The sequence below is a fragment of the Apis cerana genome, unplaced genomic scaffold (assembly GCF_029169275.1).
Source record: "Apis cerana isolate GH-2021 unplaced genomic scaffold, AcerK_1.0 Chr0_AcerK, whole genome shotgun sequence".
In the NCBI taxonomy this organism is placed as follows: Eukaryota; Metazoa; Arthropoda; class Insecta; order Hymenoptera; family Apidae; genus Apis; species Apis cerana.
The window spans coordinates 1,414,676-1,428,368 of NW_026893558.1; positions in this window are offsets into that span (position 1 = coordinate 1,414,676).

Below are 13,693 nucleotides of genomic sequence, written 5' to 3' on the forward strand. Positions count from 1 at the left end.
TCTAATTATATCGTATAATTTTAAAAAGTATAATCTTCAAAATAACAAAACTATGAAAATTAATATGGAGAGAAACTATATGTGAGATTTATATTTACGTATGTTCTAAAATTCTATTATATAAACAATTGTTATAATTGTTATAATTGTTATAATTTTATAATACAAATTGGTAAAAATATTCCACAGAAAAATAGTTAAATTATTTATATTTTCACACTTTCAAATTAAATAAATAAAGAAAACTAAAAAACACTTCACTAAGCACTTATTAAAATATTTATTGTTTCAAATCATTGATTTCTTTTTTTTTTTTTTTACTGTCAAATTTTCGACATTCATATAGGTTATAATCATTAACGTTACGTGTTATTACGTATTATTCTTAGCAATATTTTGAAATTATGCATTAAATTTGTTTACATTTTTATAATTTATACTTCACATCGTATTTTTAAATATATTATTAATATATGTATGTGTATATATATACGAATATGATTTATGAAATATAAATTCACGGAATATCTATTGGAATATAATTAAACGTGACGGCAAAAAACGACATTTAAATTGAATATTCTAAACGTATTTTAGCTGTTCTATAACAGCATTCGATTTAAAGTATTATATATATATTTACAATATATCAATCACATTATATATATAAATATAAATTAATAATGTGTCACACCTGTTCACAATATTATTTTAATTATTTTAATTATCATAAATTTGATATATATTTAGTTTTAAAAAATTAATTAACAAATATATGATATCATGAATTTATTTATCGAACAAATAACACTAATATTATCAGATGATATATATGACATTTTTCATAAAAATATAAACTTTATATTATCAAAAATCTTTATCTTTCTTTAATTTTCACCTTTATAAAAGGATACAATATATGCGTATATATATGTACATTTGTATTGTATACATACACACACATTTATACATATATAAACACATAAAATACGATCAATCTTTAATTTTTTTTTAATTAATTTAGATAATATGTATGAACGAAGTACTTTTTTTAATAAAATTAAAATAAATATGTAAATTCACTTTGTATAAAATTTATTTATTTTTTAATTATTAACTTGTTAATAAGAACTTTATATGTACAGTTAATCGCAGAAGTTTTCATTCACTTTACACATATTGAATTGAATTCGTGTTATCGAAATCAACGATAATTTTGTTTTATATGAAATATTGCGAGTATAATAATATGAAATTATTTTTTTTTTTTATTATAGAACATAATTTCAAAGCAGTGAAATTAATTCTTCAAGTTTCAATATTATTTTTCTTTCTTTATATAATTTCATGTCGTAATGATTCAAAATAAAATAAAATTTTAAATTATAAAATATTTAAGTCTATCTCTATCATCGGAGATAAAAAGAAGTATATTTCTAGCAGAAATTGTATCCAAAACATGGAAAAATGAGAGTTTATTTCACATATTCAAAGAAATTTTTTGTCCAAAAATAAATTATTCTATACATAACTTTAATATATTATTGTATGTTACTATATAATTTTCATTGAAATCAAATCTTTAATAATAATTCAATTTCTTTACAAGATAGTATAAAAAAATTTGTATGCCTATACATTAAGTTACAAATAAGAATTATCAAACTAATAGTAGTAATATCAGTAATCTAAGTGCGTAACATAATTTTTTAGATAATCCAATAATTTATATTATTACATTTTCATGAAATATGTGTGTGTGTAGCTTTACTGTATATTACCTGTTTATATATATACGTATACATATATATATGTATGCACATATTATGTATATGTATATATATATATGTTCGTTTCAATCAATTTTTTCAGCTTTTCCATTTCTTTTCCTTCTTATGTATCAAATTATTTTTTTAAATTGCTAGCACTATATTGCATTTCCTTCTTTTTTTTTCTTTTTCAGTAGTTCTAAATGCTTGGGAATAGTGTTAAGAAAGATATCATCAGATATATATTTATTATTTTCGCTCATAAATTTAACTTCAATTTTTTTGTGACTCATTCGTTCAATTACATATCGCTTATCATATTATTTTCAAATTTCTATCATTTTCTAATTTCACCATGCCAATCTCTATCATTGCCTAGCATTGAATATATGTAATATATAAATATACAAAAATATAAATATATAAAATATATAAAATATATTAGATAGATATCGTATTATTTTCTAATAAGGAACGATAACATACAACTTCAAAATTTTCAATACTGTGTAGTAAAATTGTAGATTCTAAATTGTATTGAGTCGTTGAATCCAAATATAATCTATTTCTATCTAAACTTGCAACTGTTAAAGTATCATTTCGAAAACTTGTGTATCTGCATCATCCGTAGTTAAATTATCGAAATCTAAAATTTTATTTAAGTAAAATGAATTTTTCATAAAAATATTTCATCTTCTTCAATCTTCTAATTACTTCCAATGCTTACTATTTTATCTTGTTCATTCTGTTACATGATACATTAATGTTCTTTTGATACGCTTAAATAATTTTCATCTAAATTAATATTCACAACTAAATTCTTTTGACATCTTGTATCTTATTTTAAATATGTACAAATGAAATGTTAAAAGCATAATAATGTACCATAGCGTACGAATCGCTTGCCGCAGAATAACCAGCCAAAATTGAGCATAAAGATCAACGTTTCCCGCTTGTAAAGTACGCAGAAAACTATATTTGTCTCCTTTATTTTCAGAGATTTACAATCGTTTTAATTAAATACACTAAAAAAATACAGTTAAAAAAATACACTATTCATAAAATTCTAAAATTTTTTCTTCTTTATACGATCGTAATATATGAACTGCTTGTAGAGAAGTAAACGGCCAAAATTGAGTGTAAAGGGCTCCTCTCGCTAAGGGATTTAGCGAGTTATGGTCGTATAAAGATGAAGAAATTTTGGAATCCTTAGAATTCGGTAATCTATTATATCTTTCGTTATACATGTATTGTATCGTTTTTATATTTACTACATATTTATTCAATATATGTCTATATGTATATATGTACATATGTATTTACTACATATTTATTCAATATATAAACGGCTTTTTCGTGTATTTGTGCATTGCTATTGTTATGCGTATGTTTATATCGCGTTATGTTATATTTATTATGTTATTATTATATATATATGTTATATATCTTTGAAATATATCGGAATATATGTATTTAAACTTGGATACTTAACGATGATTTAATGAAAATGTTCTTCTTCTTATTTGTATGTATATACATCTTTTCTATATGTGTTCGTGTATAAATATGTATATATACGTATGTATATATACGTATGTGATTAATGTTCGAATGTATATCACTATTATTATATATCCGGTATATTTATGTTACAGTATATTTATTATTATTATATATATATTTTATATTTCCAAACTATGAAGGAAGATACATTTCTTTTTAGTTTATGTATATATCGTTTCTGTGTGTGCTTGTGTATATATATACATATATATATGATTTTTATATGGTTGTATATTCGTTAAAAATTATTATTACATACCTACTATATTTATATCGTATTATATTTATATCGTATATTATGTTATATTCCTACTATATTTGTACATATATATCGTTTTAATTGTCGTGTGTCTATATATATATATATACCATTTTTGTCTGTCCGTATTTATGTGTTTTTTAATCTCTCTTATACGTTAAAACTTTTCTCGAGGTATCATTTTTATATATCTATTACACATGTATTATTCGAATAGTGTATGTGTATGTATATCTTAAACGAATGTATGTGTATATATGTATATATATTATTTTTGTGCGTTTGTATAGCGCTGTATCGTTTACTTACTATATTTATATTACGTTGTATGTACGATATATTTTCGGAGATACAGTGGTTTTAAATATGAAATTTTTTCTTTTTATCTAAATATAATACGTAAATCCAGGAACGTAAAGTAACGAATGAAAATATGTTTTCTTTTTATCTTATGTATATATATAGTTTCTATATGTATCTGTATATGTATTATTTCTGATGTGTATGAATTTGTATATGTACTTATACGATTTATATATGAATAGGTATATAGCTATAATGTAACTGTAATATAATAAAATAGTTATAGTACATATATATGATTTATGTATTATATTATTATTATATATCCAGAGATAAAGTGATTTTAACATTACCTAATTCTAAAAATTTCAAAATTTCCTGTTCGTTATACGATCATAATGTAGAATAGCCAGCCAAAATTGAATGTATTATTCTCTCAACAAGCATGGGTTTCGAATACCATGCTCGTATGAAGAAATTTTGGAATCCTTAGAATTCGGTAACTTAAAGATGATAAGATGATTCATTGAACATAGTAGAGATATATATAATTTTTGTTATAATTGCAACCAGAAAAGATTGCCATTTACACTAAATTTTCTCTAGCTATTCTATAATAAACGGTTCAAATCTATTGTCGAATAAAGATGGGAAAAGTTTAGAAACTTTAATTGTGTATTATTAAAACGGTTGTATCTCCGAAGATAATAGAGATACATGCGATTTTTTGTGCAGATTGTAAGCGAGAAATATTACACCCAATTTTCGCTGGTTATTCTAGGACGAGCGACTAAAACACTATCTGCGTATAAAAAAAAGAAAATTCTGGAATCAATAGAATTTCAAATTCTATAATCTTAAAATCGCTTAATCTTAGAATATAACAAAGATATATTATGAATAATCAATTTTGATTAAAATTGTAAAAATACACACGAAAATCGCTGTTATGGCGAATTCGCCGTCATCGAAATTGAAATCAGAGATACGATATCTAACATAAACTCGCATTATTATGTCAAATTCTTCCATGAAAAATCAATTTGTATGAAAATTGTTAATTTTGGTCAAGAAAAATGATTATACGCCTAATATAAATCGAATTCTAAATCGAAAACGTTCAGAGACACGTTATCCAATTGTCGCCCCGTTGCAACAAATTCAGCAACGAGAAATAGATTTCGATAAGTTATGTTCGACTGTACTGTGTATATATTCCGGGAAATTCGATTTTTGTGCTTTCCTTCGCATAATCGGTAACGTAAGTGATGATGTTGTATTCTGAACTTGTGAATATCTGTTTGAAACATCTTGGATCGAAAGGATTGATCGCATTCCATCTAAATATCCGCTTCACGCTCATATTGGAAGAAGAGAACATGCCCAAGATAACCATTTTCTTCGGTTTCATGCCGAAATCATGAATCTTCTTTCTTGTAAATTCATTTCAAGGTTCTTATCGATAATATAATTTTCAGCTACTGCTTAAATAAGTGAAAATTACTGCCATCTGAATGTTCGAGAAGATAAAGGATATTTCTCCTGATATAATTCACACAGACGATTTGAGAACGATAGAACGATACTGACCGGAAGCCATGCCGTAGACGAAGATGGTTTTCGAGGCTGTATCGAATACGTATATGACTACACCTTTCTGTCTTGGATACGTATTCTAAACGAGACTTATTGGTTGTGAAAAAGAGAGAGAAAAAGGATTAATTAAGTTATTTCTATGTGAAGAATTCTAGAGAGCACTAAAGGATAATTTTAGGAAATACTGTGTATATAATTTTCAATAGGCTTAAAAATTTTGTAAAAAATTTGTGGAATATATATAATTGTGATTGTGGAATGTTCTAACTTAAAATGCAAAAATGTTAATAAGACTTTATAATTAAATTTTTTAAATATAATTTTTTTTAAATGTGTTTAGTTTGGCGGAATAAAAATGTTAGGAAGAACTAAGAAATGATTCTAAAGAAATCTAGTAAATAGTATCAATACAATAGTATAATAGCCAATAAATTTTTCAATACGTTTATATTGCAATATAATTATATTAATGTTATAATAAAATATTCCAGTTTATAATAAACAAGTATTATTTTCGTAATAAAATTTCTCTTAAAAATAATTTCAATTAAAAATATAACTTAGATTTGAATCATGTTTTTCATCAATTTATTATTTCAATTTTATCGTTTAGAAATGAAAATTAAATTTAAATATTTTCGACAAAATATATGCTAGGGAACGTTAGGAAGTGATTCTAAAAAACAGAATCTAGATTTTTGAACTATATTTACATGAAATTTAAATAATTTTCAACAAATTTGCATAATTTAAATTAATGTTACGATTCTAATATTTGAAAAAGAGAAAAAAAATTCAAACAAATTTAGATATTCGTAATATTCGTATTTCATTTCGTAATATTAAAATATTTAAAGTCAGTTCTACATCATTTCGTTGTGTTTTTGGAATGTGAAATGCGATCGCACAACTAATCAAGCAGTAATCTCAATTGAATATCTTGAGAATCATGATTGAGCATAAGCATAAAGTCCATTACGTTAGTTCATTTAAAATTACTGAAACAATATCCACGATAATGACAATTTCGATCTCATTAATACCAATGATATACAATGATGTATATCTCACATATTAGAGTAATCATTAATTTATTTTCATTTTTAAAAATCTAAAGTTGTATATTATTTTATCAATCTTAATATAACAATGTTAATAATTAGAGAATTTTTATAATTATTCAAATAATAATTCAATTTCGTTTGATTGTTAAAGATAAAAGTATCTCGTACATATCAGTTGAAAGCATAAAAAGAACAATTTCTCATAGAACGGTAGCTATTATTTTACGATCACGTTCAACTTTGGATATGTTTAATATTTAATTTCAATTCCAATATTTATTATTAATGTTAAAAATTAAAACCAATAAACTAATGATATCTCACTATAATATATTCTTAGTATTTACTTTAGAAAAATATATCTTAAAGAATGATGTCTAATTCTGCAAAATTGAAATTTAAAATAACTAATTTCAATCCTATCATTATACCAAATATAATATATGACAATAAACGATGTTATAAATAAAATCTATAAAAAGATATCTATAAATCATGTCAGAGTTCTCTACCACAATTTTTCTTATTACTTAATTCCATAAGGTTTAAAGAGCAAATGTTAAAAGAAAAATGAATAATAAATATTAAAATCATGTTAGATGATTTCTTTTAACATTAAACTGCTATGAACACACTAGTAATTAACATATAATAAACATGCTTCCAACGTGCATTACTATACATGAAATGGTAAACAAAAGAGGATAATTATAATTTCAATCATATCAAACACAAATAATAGTAAATTATTCTATTTTTAATAATTGAATTTGTTTCTGGAGTGTATTATCAATACTTCTTATTACATTATTACTATGGATTTAAAGAACACTTAGATTAATTGTTAAATTAGTTTCTCGTGGATTGAAACAGAAAATGAAAGACAAATTTCATCAATATATTAAATTTCATCATATATTAAATAATGATAAATTACCATAAAGCAGGTTATAATCAATAACTTTCTGTAAGATACATTACTAATACAAAAAGGGACTCTTTTTCTTTTTATTCTAATTTCACTTTTTCCGTCTAAAAATCTATTTTGTGTATTATTTAAAAGTGATCGCAATTTTTTTATTTTCGGTGATCTTGATTTCACAAAAGATAGTCATATCTTGTCTTTCTTGTGCTAATATCAAGGAATTTTGCAGGACACTTGTGTACAGGTTCATCCAACTATTTCAATATATCGAATATTCTAAACAACATTCTGAGGATCCAGATAAAGACCACGTTTTACAGAATCATGTAGGTTTCTTCTTCCTGGAAAGATCAGCAATGATAAGGGATCAGACTAGTTTCGTTGTTTTGCGCTTCCTAAAAAAGTTTTTCTGGAATATCTATTTTGAATCTACATTGAAAATTGAATTTGCTCGAAATTAATCAGATCTAATGAACATATTAAGCCAGTTAACAAATATTAATTGATATAAAAAGAAATTAATAATCTATAATTTGTCTTTATATACAAACATTTTTAAATTTTTAATTAGAATAATAATAATTTTTTCTATTATAATGCAATCTTTTGCTTTTCTTTGTTATTAATTCAAAAGCTATAATGCTATAAATATCAATAGCATAATTTCGTTTATATCAATAGATATTGGATATAAGAATTTTTCGTAGTTATAAAATTCTAATTTAATTTTTTAATCAATTTCTTGAATTTAAAAATTAATAGAAATTAAAGATGCCGATATTAATTTCAGTTTTAATTCATTTATTAATAAATTTTTCATTAAAAGAAGAAAAAGAAAATTTCTTTTAAATTTATAAAATTTTAACCTAACTTTTCTAATTTTTAAATTAACTAACTTTTAAATTTTTAAATTTACAGAAAATATTGGCAATTTTAAATTTTTTGCTTTGATAGAATTTGTTAGCTCTGATTCATTCTTGAAGCTATAATATGTAATAATAAAATTCATTTATTACAAGATTCATTGTTAATAAGTTATTGTAAAAGATCAAAAGCAACATTCATATGCTAATGAAAGTTCACATTTATCTCTAAATTAACAATATTCGAAATTACAAATTCAAAAGAATTCTAAAAATTAAAATGTTCTTAAAATTTTGATAGTTGAGGAGTTCAGAAAATTCTGAAGATTAAAATGGTTCGAAAAGTTCTGAAGTTCAAAAATTCTCTCAAAACACTCATACTTATTCTAAAACTTCTTCCATGCTTATCTCGCGAGATTGCAAATCTTTAATGGGATACACAAATGATCAATAATATTGCGGACCAGCTTTCTGATTGAGCGACAATCCCAATCTAAGAAAAATTCCTAGAATGAGACTGAAAAACTACGCCACTAATAGAATCCGCCGTTTTCCAGAAAACTAAAAAATGTTTGCAATAATTCTTTTCAAGGATGATGCTCCTTAATTAAAATGTTCTATCTAATATTTCTTTATTTTTCAAAATATTATTGCAAGAATCTTAAAAAAAACATTATAAGAAAAGTTGAAATATGAGTTTTTATGTTTTTAATGCTAAATATGATTTTTAACTTACAAAGGATGACAGTAGACACATGTCGAGTTAATTTTGATTTTTATAAATCATTTAATTCTAATGATGATATTTTCCCATATACATATTTCCACGATCGGTTTCTCTTATTTTTCTCAATATTTTAGTTTTGCATATAGTTTTGCATTTGTTTTCGATCCGTCATGGGTAAGTTGATACGCACGCAATATACAATTCCGATCCAACAACGTACCACATTGTAAAATGTTCAACGTGAATATCGCCGATATTATTGTTTTCTCGTGGATATGAAATACTGATGATCGCAAAAATATTCATTATAAAAAGAAAGGAAAGAGAAAATTTTAAATAGCTCGGCATAATAATAAATCATCCTTAAACGATTCTAACAAAAAGATTGAAACATCAATTGATTATTTTTAATATGAAGAAATCTAAACCTGATATGATATATAATCTATTATATATTTCCTTTAGATTAATATGTAATATTGCGATTATATGTATACTGCTTGTTAGTAGATACATTAAATATTTTCAAAATTAAAGAGAATTATAATAACATAATATATTTCTCATTTTATTTATCCAATTTTTTTTATCAAATTAATGCATAGAAAGAATAAGAAATTGATATAAACAATTTGATAGAAATAAAAATAAATTTGAAAAATTCATTTTAATAATGAAATTGTATTGATATTTTAGTTATTAATGGAATCAAAATGACGCAAAAAAAATTAGAATTAAAAATTATTTTCATCATTCACAACCTATTTTATTTTTCATCAAGTTGATATATTTTATTTAAATTGAAATGAAAATGTTATTTAAATTTTTTAGATTACTTTTATGTCATTATGTTCCGATTGATATTAAATTAAAATAAAAGCATTGTTAAATTTATTGGCATAATTAATCATCCATTTTATAAATTACAAGTATTGTTAATAATATCAAAAAAGAATTTCGATGATTTGTTATCTTATAATTTTCAATAATATGACAAAAATCATATAATTGTATAATTATATAATAATATCGATATCTCTTATTTTATCTTATAATTATAATTTTGATATACCAAAAATTATTATTTCTTTGGATACAACTAAAAAAAGAGAAAAACATAATTTAATGATATAATTTAAAATTTCCTTGTTAAAAAAGTAATTAAAAAGATTAAAAATAAAAAACTTTTCTTAATAATTTGTTATATTATTAATAAATAAATTTAAATTAAAAAAAAATAAACATCGAAATAATTAAATTTATATTAATATTAATATTATTATGAAAATTTATTTAAAAAACGGTCGTTTAAATTATGATCTATAATATAATATAATATAATATAATATAATATAATATAATATAATATAATATAATATAATATAATATATCTAAAATATTAAAACATATTGCTATTTAAACAGAATTAAATTAGTTGTAAGTCATGATTTATTATGTGTAAAAATATAAATCTTTTGTAACAATAAAATCTAATTTAATCACAATGTCATTCCATAATAGAATTAATAAAATTTATTAAATATCCTATATAATTCTCTCCATTAATATAACTATGATCATATTAAAACGATTTTATATATTAAATGATATATTAATGATATTGTGATTTGTTTATATTCTAATGTGTTAAATACGAATACGCAAACGCTTTTTTTCAGAATCGACAGTTTTCAAAAACATCAATTTTTAAAAAATTGCAATTTTTTATTTTTGAAAGTATTTTATATTTTTATAGTAATGGTTATTCATTTTCTTCTAAAGGAAAAAATGATTTTGTGAATTTTCTTGAACAAAACGATATAAGTAGATAGTTATCGCAATTATAAGATGAAATAATAATAATGATCAAAAATAAAAGAATTTCGAAAATACACTCATTTTTCTGATATTTTTCAATTTGTTTTATGTTTTATCACAATATGTTTTATCACAAACAAATTGATTATATAGTTGTTCGATTTTTTTTTCGTTTCTTTCGGTGGGATTATTAATTCTTCGCCATTTATATCTAAATATAATTCATTCAATTATTTTATAATTTAACGCCAATCATTTGCACGTCGATTATTAAGTTTCAAGATTTATTGGAATCTATCCTTGACTCGAAATTTTCCTTTTTATTTTTTTATGACAATTATCATCTTTTTTTTTTTTTTGATATTCATTCTATTTGATCAATTCGTTATTTTTTTCAAACTTATCAAGGAAAGGTATCACAAAACAGAGAATGAATTGATAATAGATATAAATATTAGATATAATACTTATCATTATATTAGATATAATTTGAATTCTCAATCTAAAGAAAATTGCAAACGAATTTGATAGAAATAAAAAATATGAAGAAATTTAATTTGATATAGTAAGATAGGAATTCGATTTAACTTGTATATTATAATGAATAAAAATCGGAAGTAATAGGAAACACATTAAAAAAAACATTAAAAATAAACAAAATGTAAAAATTTTTACTTTTTTCAAAATTTTTACTTTACATTTTTATAATGTCAAACCAATATCAATTTAATATTATATAATATCAAATTTTTAAAATTTTATATTTTTACATTTTTAAATGGAAAAAGCATGATTTTATTTTTATGTATAAATAAACACTTTAAAGCAAGAATAATAATCTCATAATTTGTAAAAAAAATTCATTAATAATAATAAATGTAAAATTCTCTATTAATCTATTATCGATTCTCTATCAATCTATTATAAAGATGATTTCAAAAAGTTCTTCAGAATGTAAAATATATATATATTAGAATTTTACTTTGCTCCGATAACAATGAATTTATTCGTTATTTTGAAAAAAATGACAACGACGGAATAGGTTTTGATTCATTTCAAGAAACTTTTATCGAATAAAGGAAATGATTTGCTTTCATATCATGATGCATCGATCAAAATATTCAATAAATTATTATTTTTAATCGGCACTGTTCTTTAATAATTTAAAAGGTTGTTTCGAAAAAATATTCGTTTTATCTAGCATCAAAAAATTTTGAGGTAATATCCTTCATATTAAAAACATAGATATATCACTAAATGCTTTCAGAATCTGTTGGTGCGATTGCTATTTGCATTATGTGATAATGAGCCATATATCTAATACATAAGATCATTTAGATTTATGCACCGGAATATATGCGCGATACATTTCACGAAATTATAAGACAAATTCTTCCTGTATTTATAAAATTATATTTCTCGGAAACGAAAAATATTAATTTTTGAAGATATTTTTACATCTAGTTTATCATAGTTTTTAAATTGTATATATTTGTATATATATGTATTCATTATATTTAGAAATATGTATTCTATATTTTGGAAGATATTGATTATTATTGTTGTTGTTGTTGTTGTTGTTATTGTTATTGTATCTCGAATCAACAGTAAAATACTGTAATGTTCGAGTTAAAGGATCGAATACATTTTGTGAGTAATCTTGTGATAATTATGTTATTTTTGCATCAAAGACTTATTTAATTTATATATTGAAATATTATGTCTTTTGAATTGGAGAATTTCAATTTTATTATAATTGATCTATTATAATTGATTCAATAAATCAGTTTTTATCTAAATTGCCTGATAGAAATTTCATTGTTAAATATTATAATTAAAATTAATCCATTTAATAATCAATAATTTATGAACAAAAAATTTCAAAATTTTGAAAGAAAGGGATCGTTCAAGAATAAATTTCAACTTTAATGAATTAATTAATTTCTAATTTTAAATTAATTATTTTTAAATTTTTAAAATAATTTTAAATCTAATTTTAAATTTTAAATAATAAAAAATAATTTCTTTTTATAAATTTTATAAATAATATATCTTGTATTGAGAAATAAATATTCTTTTTTTATCTATAATTTATTCCACATAACGTGTAGATGTTTACAGGCATTGTTTCGTTTCAATTTTGAACTTGTTTGCATTTTTTATGTGCTATATATGTTTCATTTGTAATAACCTAGGTAAATAAAACCAAGAAATAAAATCAAATTGCAAATTAATTATTATTTTTAATTTCTTAAAAATTCAACAAATTAAATGCAATTATATCAAAAAAAACGTTACTTAAAACTTGTAATATAATTCTAATTTTCAAGAATATTATTTATAAATTATTTCGATTTTTTTTAATATCGTCACTTATAAATTATTTTTCAAAATTTGTTTTGAAATTCCCGAGTTCAATACGAGCTCTAGAATAAATATATTTCAAATATTTAAAAGTTATTGCTTTTCATTGTAAGTTAAAAATCTATGAAATATATATTGATCCTATGTTTAATCATTTCTACAATAATCTTTCAGAAAATTCTTAATTTCATATTATCTATATTTGTATCTTCTTTATTTTATCGAATATCACATTTGTTATATCTTTCGCAAACATATGCACGTGCATGCATATTCCATGCAATTATCGAATGATTTAACAAATCTCAAATAGAAAGTAACACAATTTAACATCAAGCAGCGTAATTGAAATATTATTAAATATTAATTATTTCAGTTCATATATAACACAAGCATTATATTTCGATCCATCCCTGAAGATATATAATAATAAAATTAATTT